The sequence below is a fragment of the Pipistrellus kuhlii genome, unplaced genomic scaffold (assembly GCF_014108245.1).
Source record: "Pipistrellus kuhlii isolate mPipKuh1 unplaced genomic scaffold, mPipKuh1.p scaffold_m20_p_8, whole genome shotgun sequence".
In the NCBI taxonomy this organism is placed as follows: Eukaryota; Metazoa; Chordata; class Mammalia; order Chiroptera; family Vespertilionidae; genus Pipistrellus; species Pipistrellus kuhlii.
In genome coordinates, this window is record NW_023425584.1 from 53,400,853 (window position 1) to 53,418,699 (window position 17,847).

Below are 17,847 nucleotides of genomic sequence, written 5' to 3' on the forward strand. Positions count from 1 at the left end.
TTGAGTTTATCGTGTGAGTCTGAAGTCACTGCTATAATTTAACATTAAATCTCTTGTCACTTCTATCTAATATCCTCATGATGGTTCATACTTATACTGAGGTTATTTTGGGGGTCAGCACGTTGTTTGTTCCACAAGACTTCAATTTAGCCTTAGGAATCATTACATTGGATTGCAAGATGAATGCTGCTCATAATCTTTATCTTTTCTTTCTAAGTAGTTCTGACACTTTTCCAAAATTCTATAAGCTATGGTTTCTGACCTTCCTTCATTACCTCAGAACACAAAGCTGTTCTGCTTTCTCCTTTTTTTCTTATCATAAAAGAACATCTGAGGGAGTTTTGAATTAAAAGAGCTTTCAAGCATTGGCCAGAGTCTTCAGACAGTACAGTTGGCAGGAAGAACAGTAAAAATAGCTCATTTACATTGGTCTCTGTGTCTAAAATATTTAAAATTTAGTAATATATTAATTTTTGTATCTCATAATACTTGAGCTTCTAATCATGAATTATTGAAATTGTGGTTTAGAGATCAAAGTTGATAGTAAAGAATAACTTGCAGAGCCATATTGTTTTACTTATACAGGAGAGAAAAGTGAAAACTCTGTTGCTGCTGGACATTATATGAGTACTGATAATAATTATAATATTAATTTCCCAACTGAGCTCTGGCAAAAGGTCATGAACAAAGAATTCATTTTCCTATGAGCAGTCCCAAAACTCTTACACCCAGCATTCCCCTGGATTGCTACAGATTACTAACATCTTTGTGTGTGTGAATGTGTGTGTGTGTTTGATGTGTGGTATGTATGTAATATGTGTTGCGTGTATATAGTTTTTGGCTCTCTGTGGCTGTGTGCATGTGGGAAAGAGAGAGAAAGAAACACCAGCTTTTAGCCAAATTCATATCTCCAACCATCTAACTACCATGGCAACTCACAGGGATAGAAATGGCTTAAGAAGGTGGAAAAAGTTCCCTTCTGAACTGGAAGACACAAAGTTAATGACAGAAAATAGAACCAGATAAAGTGTTAAAGTAACACGTAATAACATTCCTGGTATATTATATTCTTAAAGAAAAAGAATCTAAGTGCAAGTTTTCATATTATTGAAGGAAATCTATGATTGAAACCTGTTATTTGAGTGGCTCCATGTTAATCTAACACAGGAGGCTCAATCAGAGGCCTGTGTGACTTTTTCAAGGTTCAACTGAAAACATAAAAAAAATTAAATTCCTTACAATTAATACTGTGTGACAAACAAAATATCAACTCTCTGTCAAGTCATAACAAATATAATCAAGTAAATACTAGAGACCACCATATGTGTAAGTAAAAATGAGAGATGAAACGAGATAATTTTAGAGGACTTCATAGCTCAAAGAAATCATGTTGAAAGTCAGCCTCTCTAAGTTCAAAGAGAATAAATAAGAAGGTAAAAAAACAACAACAACAAACAAAATATGTCATTGAATGAGCTTGATATTACCTTCATTGTTTGGCATGGTACGCATGACCTGGCATCTTACAAGTGTAGCCTTTTCTGAGATTTCTGTTTAATATTAGTCCTGGTCCACTTGCATTATTCTTTCACTCTGGTCAGGCTTTTAAAGCTCTAAACTGAAATATGAAAAGAAATACCTATAATAAAAAGTAAAGTTCAATCTGGATAAGTGTCCAGATCAGGTAAAACACACACACAAAAATCTTAGACAAGGTTATCATAGCACTATATAAGAGATTATTGAATAGGAGTTATATAATTGAGTTATTGATAAGTCATTTATATCATTATTATATTTTAAAAACATTTTAAAAATACATACATACTTAGCCTTCTCTTGCAGCTCCCTGTGATCTCCTTGGAAGCCAAAAAGCCCCGATAAAGTTGGGTGGAGTCAATGTTGTCCTTCATTTTAAATTCCTGAAATTCACACAAGTGTAGCGTCTCCATTTCCGGGACTTGCCTCTTTCTAGTGTTGGAGCTGATAGCCCTAACAGCGGGCCACAATCTCCCCAGGCCACAGGGAGAAAGCCTGGCACCGTATTTTCCTTCGCTGGGGCCTCTCAGGGACCCTAACACCACCAACTCACCAGGAGTCCTTTAGACAAGTCACTGACTAGCTCAGGGGAGCCAGGTGCTCTGGACTGAGAGTTAAGAAGGTGACCCTGCTTCTGGAATTCTCCCCCAAGCAAGGTACTGCACGTCTAAATTCTCTACAATTAGACAGCCGTTGTTGTATCTATTCCATCTATTGGTATCAAACAACTCTGCTGTAAATAAAATGAACAGTACTTTTTTCTTAGTGGGCTGGAAAGAAAAGATCAGAAAGCTCCTAATATTTCAGAGGTCAGAATTTTTCTCATATAAACCTTGGTTATACCAGTACTAGTATGCATGACAACATGTATTATATTACTGTAAGGGCATATTACATTTATCTGTATACCAAAATAGTATTTATATGTGTACTTATATATTGAAAAAATTAAAGCTCAGATTTTTTTGTAATTTAAGGAACTAATAAAAGGAACACATTTCTTGTTTTAACTTAATAAGCATATTAAAATCTATTTTTCTCAATGTAAGAAAAAATATAAGAATTTTCAACAAGATTGTTGATTCTTTTCTCTTCATTTTTAAGTTTTGTTTAGTTTGCTTTGGAAAGGTGAGGCCTCTTTAAGTTACCCAACTTCCACATATATTATCACAAAGAAAAAAAATATTTAATTAATAAAAGTACCAAATTCATCTTCATTATATATAAATTTTTGGATTTTTTAGATTATGGTAGAAATATATTTTTTTTGGTAATGAAAACTAATTATCTGTTGAAAAAATTGTTACTAATGATTGTTCTAAAACTGTCAAATTTGACACTTCTGACAATTTAAAGATAAAGATAATGGCTATTTCATTATAAATGTGTCTGTATGTTGTGTCAAATATATAGAGCAGGGAGAGAAGAAGTTTTGAAGTTTTAGAATAATAGAAACACCTTTTAAAAACCATTCCTTTTTATTTGTATATGAGAAAATAGAAAAAAATTCTAAATTGATTTAAAAAATCATTTGGGATTTTAGAAAAATACAAGATATTCCAATTATAAATTAATTAAATTTTTTCTGGCAAAAACTTTTCTTGAATGAATCATAGCTAATTGGGATTTTTGAGTGAATATTATTTTGTTTATATTTTTATTTGCTTATTAAACTTTTGAGGGTCATCTTAAGGAACCACAGCCTGTAGAAAAGTGAATAATAATGTCATGTATCTGGTAGGCATGCAATGAACACTGACTGATGATGTTCAATCCACACCACATGATTCTAGGTTTTGGAGTCTCACACTGAATTTGGCTGAATTGCTGAAAGAAGAATGTCAAGTATACTTTTTTTGTTGTTGTTCTATTCACTCGTTTAACATATGTGATTTACAAGCCTTTCTGTAATAATAGCAAGCCTAACTTTTTTTTCCATATAGGAAAGATTTTTTTGTGTGTGTGGTCTACGGAACACAGAACATGCAGATTCAAATGGCTAGTCATCTCTGCAAATTTGAAAGTTCATGTGCTCATGTGTGTGGGCTCATGTTAGAGTGCATAGAAGTGTGTATGTATGTGTGTCAATTGCAAAAAGCCTTGTCAAGAAGAGTTGTGTGATTGACACAGAGAAGAAAACCAGGTATCCTTCAGGCAATTTTCACTAACTTCCTTATGGTTTTCTGAGTTATCAAGAGGATATGTTTATTCTGAGATCAATGGTTACATTTCAATGCAAAAAAATATTTTGCAAGGCATATTGAATTCATGCCTTTTCTTTTTTCCTCTCAAATAGTCAAAACCCACAATTGATTTAAGCTGAAGATAAAATCCTAAAGCATATTTGGACGTGGAAATAAAATCTTACTGCATATTTGGCCCTGATAACTTGATAATACCGTGTTTATCCTGTGAACACAGACAGTGATAAGGAACTATTTATTAAGAAGGAAACCCAGGTCAGTTCAGAAAAGATGAATCAGTGGTGTCAGAGTTTGACACTTGGCAAATCTTATGGACCAGTGATGTCACCCCAACAATATTACAAAGGGAAAAGTCTGTTTTGGGGTGTGTGTGTTTGTGTGTGTGTGTGTGTGTGTGTTTAATAAATGTGATTGGAGGTGTAAAGCCCAAATGGAGGTGATAACACAGAGTACAATATCCTGATGTTATTAGAAAGAAAAATAATTAATTTAAAATTATCTTTATCTTAGTATCTACAGCAAAATGTCAAATTTTATCAAATATTTTTTAAAAGGTGTTTCTATTATTCTAAAACTTCAAAACTTCTTAAAAAAAAGAAAAGAATCCAGCCTACAGTGTCTGCCAGAGAGATATTGAGCGGCGCTCCCATCTATTACAAAGCCTGGGTAGAATTTCCTTTAACTCCTATAAATATTTCAGAGATCCTGAGAGCTAAAATATCGCCACGTCAGATGAGACTGTCATTTTTAGCCACATTAAAATAGACCACTCTTAATTATAGCCCTAGTCCTCATTATGGAAATGACCTTAATAATCTTAATAAAAATTAACAATAATAGCAACTGCCATTTACTCAGTGCTTAGGCACTATGCTACATCTCATTTAACCTATATGACACCAGCAATAAGCGGGTACTAAAAATTAACCACGTTTTTTCCTTCCTTCCTTCCTTCCTTCCTTCCTTCCTTCCTTCCTTCCTTCCTTCCTTCTTTCTTTCTTTCTTTCCTCTCTCTCTCTCTCTCTCTCTCTCTCTCTCTCTCTCTCTCTCTCTCTCTCTCTCCCTCCCTCTCTCCCCCTCTCCCTCTCTCCTTCTCTCTCTTTGTTGTTAATCCTCATCCGAGGATATTTTTCCATTGATTTTTGTGGAAAGTGGAAGAGAGAGGGAAAGACAGAGAGAACCATCAATGTGAGAGAGAAACACATAGGTCAGTTACCTTCTACACGTGCCCAGGGACTGGAAAGGAGCCTATAACCAAGATGTGTGCCCTTGACTGAAATCGAACCCAGGACCCTTTGGTCCACAAGACAACACTCTATCCACTGAGCCAAACTGGCAAGAGCAATTTTCCCACATTCTACATAATAAAACTGAGGTTTACAGAGGTTGAGTAAAAGCACGAGTCACATAGTTGTAAATGGTTACGTAAGGATCCAATCTTATCTATTCCAGAGCCTTCACTCTTTACTACTTACTACCTTATAATTCTTATGTTTCTCATTGTACGAAGGTTTTTAAATTAATCTGCAGCCAAAAATTGTTTGTTTGTTTTTTAATATCTGTTGTCAGTATCTTTTGGGGCCAGGCATGGAAGTTCAAAAGAAATCAAGCAAATTATTATGATAAAATATAACTTAAAGTGGAGGGAGAAATTTCCATTTGCAATGAAGCTGTTCTAGAAGGACCACCTTAAACCCCATTTGCTGATGCCATGAATATGTGTGTGTATGTGTCTGTGTTTAGGCTACTCAGTGAACAACCAACCTCAGAAATTTGGCCCTCATCCATCCTGGGCTGCCAATAGAGACCTGGCCGGAAAATGAGCGCCATTAATTAGAGTGCAGAGTCAAACATGGCTTTATTCATAAGGCCAGACACAAGTCAGAAAACATCATGATGTCTTTCACATTAAAGAAAAAAAAATGCACAGAAGCTAGAATCTGATGTGTAGACAATTGTTTAAACTTTATTTACAAATGTTTCAAAACTGTCCATGTATGAAGGTAAGCATCACTCAAAACAATATTTGTATAATACAAATTAATGTAAAATTCAAATAAATCCTTTTATTTTAATTGTCTGTAATCCACTGTAAATGAAAAAAGGGCCATAATTGGAGGCAGACAGGTATGCAGGAAGGGAGTCCAGTGGGGCATACACAATAGGACAAGAACTTGAGGTTGAAGCAAGGGAGCAAGGGTATCTTTGGTAGTCAGGGGTGGGAGCAGGGCAGAAGAAAGGGATGGAAATACTAAATATTAATACTAAACCAGAAACTAGTTATAAATTAGTTTTCATGTTTCTAAAAAATAAAATTTGATTTTCTTAAAATAGCAAATGTCAGGTTAAAAACACACGCGCACACACACACACACACACACACACACACACACACACACAAAATGGTGCCCATGTCTTGCTACTGTTCCCAGCATAGCACGATCTATTTATTTTATAATCCAGGATAACCTGCTCCAGGTAAGGAAACATTAAGGATACAGAATGTCCAGAAGATAGCATGCACACGCTGGTAATAACACAAACATCATATTGCCCAAGTGTGGAGTTTATCCATAAAAGAACATATAGCTTCTATGAGAAAAAAGTGGGATTGAGTCTGTGAATTGCTTGATTCTAACTGAGAAGGTGTTTGGTCCTGGTTCATGAGGAGGCAGGTGGTATATGACAGTGATCAGCAAACTCATTAGTCAATAGTACAATGACTGAAATTTCTTTTGAGAGCCAAATTTTTTAAACTTAAACTTCTTCTAATGCCACTTCTTCAAAATAGACTCGCCCAGGCTGTGGTATTTTGTGGAAGAGCCACACTCAAGGGGCCAAAGAGCCGCATGTGGCTCGTGAGCCACAGTATGTTGACCTGGGGTATATGAGATATGGAAGAGGGTAGGTATGTGTATCTAAGCAGTTCTGAGAGTATCAGAAATCAAGCCATGCCCAGCTGGCATGGCTCAGTGGTTGAGTCTCAGTCTCTGAATCAGGAGGTTAACATTCGCATATGCCCAGTTTGCGGGCTTGATCTCTAGTAGGGGGCATGCAGGAGGCAGCCAATCAATGATTCTCTCTTACCATTGATGTTTCTATCTCTCTCTTCCTCTCTCTTACTTTCTGAAATCAATAAAAAATATTTTTTAAAAGGAAGTCAAGCCATGATTCAGAAGATACATTGCAAGTTCTTTCTATCCCCTCAATATCTTGATATAGTTCTTTTTTTTTAATATATTCTTATTTCATTTTATTTTTTTCCATCATCATTTATGCTTTCTATTCCCTTTTCCACCTCTACCTCTATCTTGATGTAGTTATGCTTCTTCTGGCTTATTTATCAAAATTAAGTTGAATGAACCTCAAAGCATGTTCTTCCTTAAAAGAATCATTTCACCCACTATAGGTGACCCTTGAAAAAATGCAGAGAAAAGGTGTTAAGTTAGTTTAATAGCATTTTCAATATGAACATTGTTAAAATAATTGATTTTTAATTATAAACTTTTACACAAAAGGAGACATTTGAGTTTTAAACAGAACTCTTATGGATCACATATTATGAGTTTAATTTTTCTTGAAATGTTAACTAATCAGAAACCCTGCAAGATTGTTTCATAAAACATCTAGCATTCTACAGTCTGCTGTAGTGAGACATCTGACACTTTCCTTCTGTCCTAGAGATAATTGAATTTAGAATAAAAGCAACTGTAGACAGCTAAAATGTCATTCTCCAAGAGGACGCTATTCTTCCTGGACAGAGATCTAGTGTCCTTGTGTGACACTAACCTATTGATGGGATCATCAGTTCACCTAAGGTGGATTAATAGATGGAAATAAAATACACCTCAGGGAAATAGTAGCAAAGGAGGTGATCTTTTCTTTTATTATTCTCCTGGGGGTGGGGAGGATGTCAAAATTTTGTGGGAGGAGTTATGGACAGTGAAATGTCCATTTAAAAAGAAAACTACATAAATAGCACCTGAATCTATTTTTAGTGCCTCATTGTCACAATTTTAGAAACAATGAGCAATAAGTCAATTTAGACCAGTATATTTTGAGTCTACTTTATTTGAAAGAAAGGTAAGATAAGGCATTGGGATTATCATATACTTTGCCTTTTTACACTTATTTGTAAAAAGGCAAAGTATATGATAATATACTTTGTTCTCCCTTCTGGTGGCTTATGCTGATTAGGTGCATTAATCTAGATTAATTAGTTAGGCAAAATTTCATATTCACAAAGCAAGTTGTATCAGTATCCAATGACTTCAGAATTGTTTGAGAAATAAAAATCTAAGAATTTACTCAGCAGTAAGGCAGCTGGATATTAGGCACTGATTTTCTAGTACTAGAAAAATTAAATTACCTTAAAAATCGAAGTATAGTTCTCCAGCCCAAATTTCCTAGAAATTCAATTTCCTGTCTTTTGAATTGTGTTTTTCTTCCTGTGGGATAAAAAGTAAATATCAAGTTTTACATTAAGCAGGCAAGAGGAAAGAAAATTTACACTTGAGTATGTCCTTTGTATACCAGGCCTTATGTTAGATGCTTACATATCTTATTTGATTTATCCTCAAAAAATAATGAGCATTATAATCTCCATTTTAACAAATGCTTATAGGGAAGGTTATTTGTACAGAGTCAGACTCTTTCAAATTCAAACAGCTTGTATTAGAATCTATTCTGATGGATTTCAAAAGTTCTTTCCACTACGTCATATTATACAAACCCATATATACAACAGTTGGCTGTTCATAGACCACCATGAAGTGAGATGCTATAGTTATGACTCAACAAAACAAACATTAAATATGTGAATAAGGTTTTCTGCATTCTAACCCTAAATGTGTGCCTAATTTGTTACTTAAAAAGATTCTGTTTTCTTTTTTCAACTAAATGAGAATTTAAATAAGGCTAATATGAAAATGTTATTGCTGCATCCTATATAATAAAAGCCTAATGTGCATATTGTCCCCTTGGGCAGCTGTTTTGACAGGGAGACTGGGTGACTGGAAATTCAACTGCTCGCTATGACATGTGCTGACCATGAGGGGGCAGCACGGAACATGGTAGCTATAGGTGATGTACTGTCACCTCTCCCCAGCTACCTAGGGGCAGGGGTGACATGGAAGGAGGTGTGATGAGAATGCAAGGTGTCTTTCTCACTCCCCCTGGTTCCTTCCTCAAGGATGTCAGGGCTCGCACACCTGGGAAGCCCCTCATTCAGGTACCCGGCACCCATGAAGAGCTAGCCTGCCCCTCACCCACGTGGCATCTTCCGGGTGATGGACCATAGGGGCCAGTCGGGCTCCCCGTGGGTTTGCACACGGCTGGCTGACCAAGAGAGAGTGCGCTGCCCACCCAGCCCACACTGTCCCCAGCCCACAGCAACCCACCACACTCACTGCATCTCTGCGCCAGGGTGCACTGTGCCTCAGGTATTGGGAGGTACACGGGGGTCCAAGTGCTTCCCAGGGCCCAGAGGTCAGCTGGGACTTTCCCTTCCATGCCAGGTGCTCGCACTTCAATGGCCAGCTCAGAGGAAATGGGAGCTTGTAAATTCAGTTCATGGTGCCAGGCTTTTAAGAGGAGCATCTGGGTCTCAAACAGTCTGTCACTCAGCCCCAATCCTCACTGGTTTTTACAGTCCGTAGTTCTTACGGCTCATAGGGACTTCTTTCCCCTGCTCTGGGAATCTGGGCTGGGGGTCTGGTGTGGGTCCCCTCACTCTTCCAGGCAACCTCCGCAGGGGCAATCTCCCTCCCCATTAAAAAAGCGGCACACGTGGGTGCAGGACCAGCCCATTCCTTGTCTCCTCACCTCCTACCAGTCTCAGTGTGCTTTCTTCTTTACCTTTCTCCTTATAGTAGTTCCACTCAGCCAGCTTTCCTGCAGTTCTGATGATAGTTCTTCTGTATTTTAGTTGTAATTTTTCTGTGGTTGTGGGAGGCAGCAAGTGCAGGCATTTACCTATGCTGCCATCTTGGTTCCTTCTTCTTTCTCTCCTTTTTTGTTCTAGCAAACTTCCTCTCTGAATCCTAAGCTAAAGCCCTCTGTGAGGACTTCCCCAATTTCCTCCAGCAAGAAAAAAAAATATCTCTTTTTACTTCTGTTGGAGGAGCATAATAATTATAGCATTCAGTTACAACAAAATAATGAATATAAATGAAGTTAGAGGTGGCATGATATGTGCTCTCATCATAAAAGTATCACAAGATTACAATTTGCGGTAGAAAATTTACAAATTGAATATTTTCATTGTGGATAAGCAAAAGTTGACTGTAATCAAATCATATCTCCTCAGATCTCATACCACCCACCATGATATGTAAGCATATGCTTCATTGAAGGATGTAAGAGAATCCAGAGATCCTAATCCAGGTCTTGGTTCTGTCCCTTCCTACCTAATAATACTGGACAATGCACTATTCCCTATGATTCTGAATCTGTACATCTGTATTCTGAACATCTGTAAAATCCATAAAATGTCCTTTCCACTTTAAAAATTCGATGTCTTAAAGAACTTTAAATGCCCTTAAAAGAGTAAATCTTGGTGGTTTATCCACTCCTATTTTATAAAGCACTTTGTGTACAAATATAAAAAAATTTTAAGTATGCCTGATCTTGTCAAGTTTTTTCTCTTACTTATTAACTGTCTGGCTGTGGTAGGTAAGGTTTTGTTTTGCTTGGGTTTTGTTTCTGTGGCCTCATACTGTGCCTTGAAAACAATGCAGTAGTTTGAATGAAGTGAGATGAGGATAAATATTGTCCTCACAGCAATGGTAGCCAAAGTTCAGCAAGTAGAGAGTGGGATAATGGCCCATTTCCTCTTTTGTATAAACATGGGTGCTAGCCAAAGGTACTCTGTTGAATTTTGCTTCCTGTATACACTGTGTATCCTTGTGTGTGCTTCTCAGGCCAAATTTTAGAAAGTATGCCAAGTGGAATTTCACACCAGGTTTGGAGGAAGGGACAGACAACAAAGTAAATGTACTTCCCCTCTCCTCACCCTATTCCCACCCTTTCTCAGACAACTGAGGGGGCTCATATATAACAAATATTTTCAATGGAATAAACCTCTGGTTTACCAAGCAGATGAATCAATTATCAACAGTTCCTTTTTTTTTTTTCCTCTATGTGTCCCAACAAGAACTCCCGACAGCTGTAATCAATGCTAATCTATTTGACTGAGGGAGTACGCTTTCCTGCCCTCTACTGACAGAAACACTCATTATGACTAATTCCCCAGCTCGCAGTTATCTTGCCATCTAACAGCACACCTGAAAACTGGGCCTTGGGTGCTTCCAGATTTACTGCGGACTCTCCAATAGTGCCTAGGGATTTATGAGGTGAAAAGGGAATCACAATTTGAACAGACAGGAGATTGGGAAGGAACTAAGCCTGACTACAGAATCATGTCAGGAAAAGTCCGTGCAGGAAAAAGATAGAGGGGAGCCAGCAAAGGAAAAGGAGCTCCAGACAGCTGCAGAGGTGAAGAATCATTGTTTAAAGAGAGCTTTGGCAGAAAGGAAGCTAATGGAAAGGTGGACTGAAGAGCGACTGAAAACGTGGGGTGGATTAGTGATGCGCAGTGCCTCAATTTTCTCACCTCTGTAAGGGTACCCACGTTACAGGGTTGTTACGAAGGTTGAATGAAGTAATGCAAAGCATTTAGCATTGCACTCACTAAGTATTCCAGAAATATAAATTATTGTAATTAATGTGATAATCATAAATGATGGGTGATTATTTCGTGAGCAATTTAAGAAAACAAAATGTAGTTAACCTGTGACCAAAAAAGTGGCAGAATGTGGAAAGTAAGGAGTATAACCATCTTAAACTATAAAGACAGTTTGGGGATGAATTCTAGTGGATAATGAAATGCAAAAAAATACTTCACAAATATTGTGAAGTATAATCTTGTCTCATTTTGACATAAAGAAGTGAAAAAAAATGGGACTTAGAAGCGAATCTAACAATCTGATATTTTTTAACTGAGGATTTACAAATAAGCTTTAAAAGAAATCTAAGCAGGTGTCAGAGCCACTTTAGAAAAATAAATATGGAGGTAAATGCCAGAGAGAACAGGGAAATCCTGGAGACTTGTATTAGCCTGCGTAACTTCCTTCCCCATCAGACTCATGGAAGATATATTAGTAGGATAATTTGTAAACAGCTTGATCTACTCCAAATCTGAACAATCATTAATAGCATTTTTTAAACCAGGTGATCATTATCCTTGCCCGGGATGTGAGTATCTCTGTGTGAGAAATTTCCAATGACAGTGGAAGTAGAATCCTCTGGCAAAATCAATTGGCTGCCTTCCAGGAGAGCACATCCTCTCCAGACTAAGGAAAGCGTCTCATTTAAATGAACTGAAAGTGAGTTTCATTTTGAAGTGGATCTCTAGTGTGCAATAAACACTAAGTTGATAAATGAAATTTTGTCTTCTTGAGAGTTTTAGATGTCTGCTTAAAAAAATGGGCAAAAAATATATGCACACACAAAAATACTTTGGGAAGAAACATCTGAGAGCATTGTGTATACGTAACCACGCACATACACATATACACTGAATTCATAGATCCTGGTATGTGTAGTTCTATGGCTGATTAGACACACTCCAGATTTTCTGATGGCTGAGGTTTTTCAATTTGTTGTTTTTCCTTGTGGAAATTGTCCTTTGATCCTGATAGAAAACCTGTAATTTATATATATTTATGTTCCATTCTTGTGTAATAAGTAACAAAGTCTCTCACAGGCTCTCTATGCACCTAATTCTTCTATGGAGAAAGAACCATAATATTAAAAAGAAATACTTTTCATTTAGGGAATGATAGGAAAATTTCACTCATGTATGTGTAAAATTTACTCAAGGAGATAAAGAAATAAAAAACACACATTTACATATGAAATACTGTCCTGTCTAATCCTAAAAGTGTGTGAAAAGTAAGACAAAACCTTTCATTTTTTAACCTGCCCATTACCTTTCACTGTATTTTAAGTGTTAAGTCTAAAAATGTCTGTCTGTCACAGAATTCAGCTGGGAAACCTGAGCAAAGCTGCTTAGGGGGCCCTGAGTACACATCATGAGAGATCAAACAGTTCAGTGGGACAGACAAGCAGATTCAAGAAGCACAATTGTCCCTGACAGGCTTCCTCTCCTGGCTTCTTTGGGTGCCATGCCCATTCTCACAGGTGGGGAATTAGCTCAAGAAAAGTTTGCTGTTTATAGGAACTTACAGTACTTTGGAAAACACTAACACCCAGTAAATTGACTCTAGAACATATTCTACAGGAGCTTAAACCTCTTGCTGTGGTGTTATACACACAATAGTTCTAAAAGCTCTTTGTGCAAGGCTCTTTTCTGCATTTACAAGTTTTCTGTAGATAGAATTCAAGTAAGGTGTCCACATATTAACAAAGTGCTAGACTGGAAATGGTAAATATAATGTAACTAAAGATTAAATATTTGAAGTGGAACTTAATGAAAAGATAAAAAAGACTTTTTGAAAATGAAGGCAAATCAGACCATCAATGATGGGATAAAACCAGAGGGAAGGATTTAGAGGTAGGTATTGAAAAATGAAGGGATAATTAGGTGCTACCAGAGAGATCAGAATAGCCTAATTTTATACAAATCTAGCTGGAAAAGTGGGTAGCATATAAATTAAATTCACAAATCACACTGAAATGAGGTGTTGAAAAACCCCCAAATTTTGCAGTTTTATTCCTTCTCAGACCAAATTTGCAGACAGATTAAAGGGGATATTTTAATAATTCATATATGACTAATTTCATCTCTGAAAACGGAGAAACAATTTATTCCCACAAGCATTCCCAATTCTATAAATTTTCTCTGCTGGGTCTCCAATGAATCTTGGGAAATTTCCCCCAATTACCAGGAAATGGCCAAACCAGAAGACTTCTGGTCAGCACCGTGACAAAGCAAATGCAAATCCAACACCACAGAAATTACAAAAATGTACCTAAATCTAAACCCACTAAAGATAAAATGTTTGCTTCATTCAAAAAGATTCAAATTAAATTAAAATGTAGGCTCTAATCTAAATTATGTGTAAATAACTAGGTAATACAGGAACTTTAACTAGTTGCTTATTAGCCTAAGCTAAGTCAACACTAAGCATCTAGTCAACATCAGCTACAACACAAAAACATTCAGTTAATGCAAATTACACAGGAGACCTCTGGGCAGACTAGCCATGTGTTTAGATAGGTGTGGCTGGATGTTTATTCCCATTCTTAGCTGCATCACATTCCCAAACACCCAGAGAAACTGCATGTCATCCAAGAAATCTGAAACCATCATTTCACAGAAACTCAGTTTTCCCCAAACCTAACAAGTTCAGGATCACATGCAGCAACTTTGTCAAGTCAGAATGAGCTCCATTAGAATGGTTCACAATACACTTTAAATATCCTACATACTCATGCCTGATAGGTCGAAATCTAGTGATGCGGATTCTACTAAGTCAATACATTTAGCAGAGAATTTGAATCCCAAACAAATACTGAAAAAATATTTATTTTGAAACAAAGAGGCTCCATTATTTTCCCCAATGCTGACAACAAATACAGGGATTATGAGTACTGTTAATGTTTTCACTTCCTGTAGGCAAACTTTGCTATGTAAAAAAAAAAAAAAAAAAAAAAAAAAAAAGAGTAGTGTCAAAGCACAATTGTATTGAAGTATAGTAGCAATTATCTCAGGTAAAAACTGCTGTTTGGGTTCTGTACTTATTTGTTTGCTAAAACAATAGAAAGCTATTTTGATTTTCTGAACTTATGTGTGCTATCCCAATACTCCATTGATGTGATCAATGAATATCCCATTGATTGTGATCTCACTGGTTACTGAAGCACATTTTTCTGGAAACCAAGACTGCTCAATTATCCTAAATTGTCTCAGTAGCTACAGATAATACTTTCCGATTGACTCAGTGATCCCCAAAACTGGACAGCACAATTTTGCCCTGGTGGACCCAGATATGTGTTTTTGTTGATTCAGTGATTGGTAGATACTTGAGATAACTAACTTGCTCAGTTTCACTTCTGTAAAATGCTTTTTGCAAAACAGGTTCCTCATTGCAGACCCAAAGCTGTAATCCATACTTTTGTGATATTCTGCCAATGTAAGCCAGATGTTCGGGGCTGTGAGATTTGGAGCTTTAGCCCCTCATATGCTGCCGGCCTTTAATAAATGACTCCATAATTCGACTTTTTTGAGGTGTCCTTTGCAAGATGGGGTACACTACAACAGTATAAACACCCTTACGTTCCTAACTTGTTTACCATTGTGTAAGTCATTTCTAGGCTTCAGAAAGAATAGCTTTTCTTCAACTTATCTTTGGGTTTGTGGAAATTTTTATCAGGCTATAAAATAAAAACCACACAAACTGATCCTCTACCCGAACTTACAAACTTTAGTATAAAAAAGTTTTGCCTAGAAGGATCAAAGAAAGGCATGTTTGAAATTGCCAGCAGATCCAGTTATTGGTAATTCTGCAAAGCCATGGCTTTCCGTTTCCCACCGTAGGCAGCCTCACTCTCTTAGCTTCCCATTCATCCATGCCTCCGGGTTCTCAGAAACGTTCCATCTCCCAGCAAGCTTTCTGAGCAGTTCACCCTCTTCAAAACAAACCAAACTTTTCCTCATTTATCTAGGGACCCTCTCTCTTCATTTCCAGGGGACAACTAGTTAATTCCATAAGAAATCTGTACTAAACAGATATATTTGCATGTAAATTGTAACTTGGTAGGCAATGGTTTAACACCCCCCCTCCCTTCCCCAAAAAAGGATAGTATGTGCAGCCAGGACTCATGGTTGCAAGTTGATCTGTTAGTATTTTTCAAATTTGAACATTTAGTCTGTCTGTTAAGGGTCACCACCCTTTAAAATGAGTTCCAGCAGCATGTCCTAAGGCAAAATACCATTGACATATAATGGAGCTAAGTTTTATTCCTACTACCTACACTAACAGATTTTCACAACCAGGTACTCAGATGAAAATTTCACATGATAGACACATATGCAGGGAGTTATTTCACTAGATACTTAAAAAAAAACACCTTCCTCCTTCAAAAATCAAATCACTCTTACTTTTGTAACATGTGACAGATTTACTCTCTGCTATCCCCACCCCCTCACCCCCCTAGCACTGGCACCCTGGCTATTTTCATGCTGTTTTACATAATTGGTCTCTGAGTAGATGAAGCTGCCACCTGTTCACAAATATAACAAATCACTCTCCTTAGAGAGCATGATTTAACTGAATCACGATGGGATAATGAGTTTGGACAGCAGTTTCACATCTGTATAAACATATATTCACCTCCTACACTCAATCTGATAATTTCTCATAATAGAATAAGCTATATTTAAATGATAGCAATGTAAATATCTTGATCTTATTTTGATTTTAAGTAACTCTTCCACTTTAGCCTTTCCATTTTTTTCTGCTCTACCCAGGTTAGCTCGCTTTCACTGAGAACATGCTGTGTCCAGATCATCCAATCAAAAGCAAACACAGTTCTCCCCAAAAATACTTTCCAATATGGGATCAAATAATCAGGATGTCACATTTTTTAGACCTAGCTCAAAGAATTCAAAACTCAATTGAGGTAATCATCATTAGTACATAGCTAGAAGTATACTGTGTCTTTTCATTTTAAAGTGCTTTAAAATATTTAAAAGTATCAACTATCATTTTATTATACAACCAGATTAACTGTTAAAAGAAAATCTCATAGCTATATGACTATTTCTAATAATTTTCATGGCTTCATGGTAGACACTATCTTCTGCAAACAAGCAACTGAAGAAAATGTACAAGACTTAGTGACATATGTAATATTTACAGCCAACCACCCAATATTAAGTAATTTAAGAGCTAATCCAGCCCTGGCTGGATAGCTCGGGTGGTTAGAGTGTTGTCCCCATATGCCAAGGTTTCTGGTTTGATCTCTGGTCAAGGCAGATATAAGAAGCAACCAATTAATGCATAAATATGTGGAACAACAAATCTCTCTCTCTCTCTCTCTCTCTCTCTCTCATCAGTTAAAAAATTAAAATTAAAAAATGAAAGAACTAATACAACACAACCCCACTATATCAATAATATCACTGTATTTTTATCGGAAACATACCCAGTGTTATTTGTAAACTAAAACTATATGTTAGAAAAAAATGAACTAAAAAAAAAAAAGAAAAAAAAATGAACTTTCATATGATGATAAGGTGGCTAGGTAGAAAGATTTACAAACATATGACAAAAATATATATAATATACAAATTTTGATATGTTCTAACATCATGCTAATTCTTGATTCCTGAAAGGAGGATGTACAATATTTTCATCCAAAATTTCAAAAAAGTTGGAGGAAATGTCTAATAACTTTTTTGACTACCAAATCTAATTAATAAGTAACAATTTATTTCTCCCCCCCAAAAAATCTAAGTTTTTATTATGACTAGCATGTTTTTATGACATTAATACTTATAAAATAAACATATATATTATATTTATAAATGTATATAATGTATGTTAGTTCATGCCTATAATGTTCATATATAATCTTATAAAATATGCCCATTTATGAATCTTTATAGTTCTAAAGTCAGAAGGAGTCCAGGAGATTATGTAACCTAAACCTTTCCTTTCCAATTGGCAATGGGAAAGAAGGCTTTGACCAAGGGCATAACATACTAAAGAGCTACCAAGGCCATTTTGTTTTACAGTTCCCAGAAGAAAGGAAAGTTCAAACTTTTCCTTTAGGATCCTATGTAAGAAGCTGAATTATATGTTGGGTTGTACAGACAATAAATACTTCCTTTAAAAAAATCCAAATTTGTTGTCTGAACATAATCATTTTATTCATTATGAAATGACTACTTATAGCACAAAGGTAGGAAAGAGACATATATGGGTGGATGTGAGCAGAGAGAAGGGAGGAAATGGAGAAATAGCTTTTGTATTTTGAGGACAATGGTTTTGAGAAAAATTGTTATATTTTCTGAAATGCTTTCAATATTGAAGATTTTTTTGAGATACAAATGCAGTTTCTCTGGGAGACCAAGGAA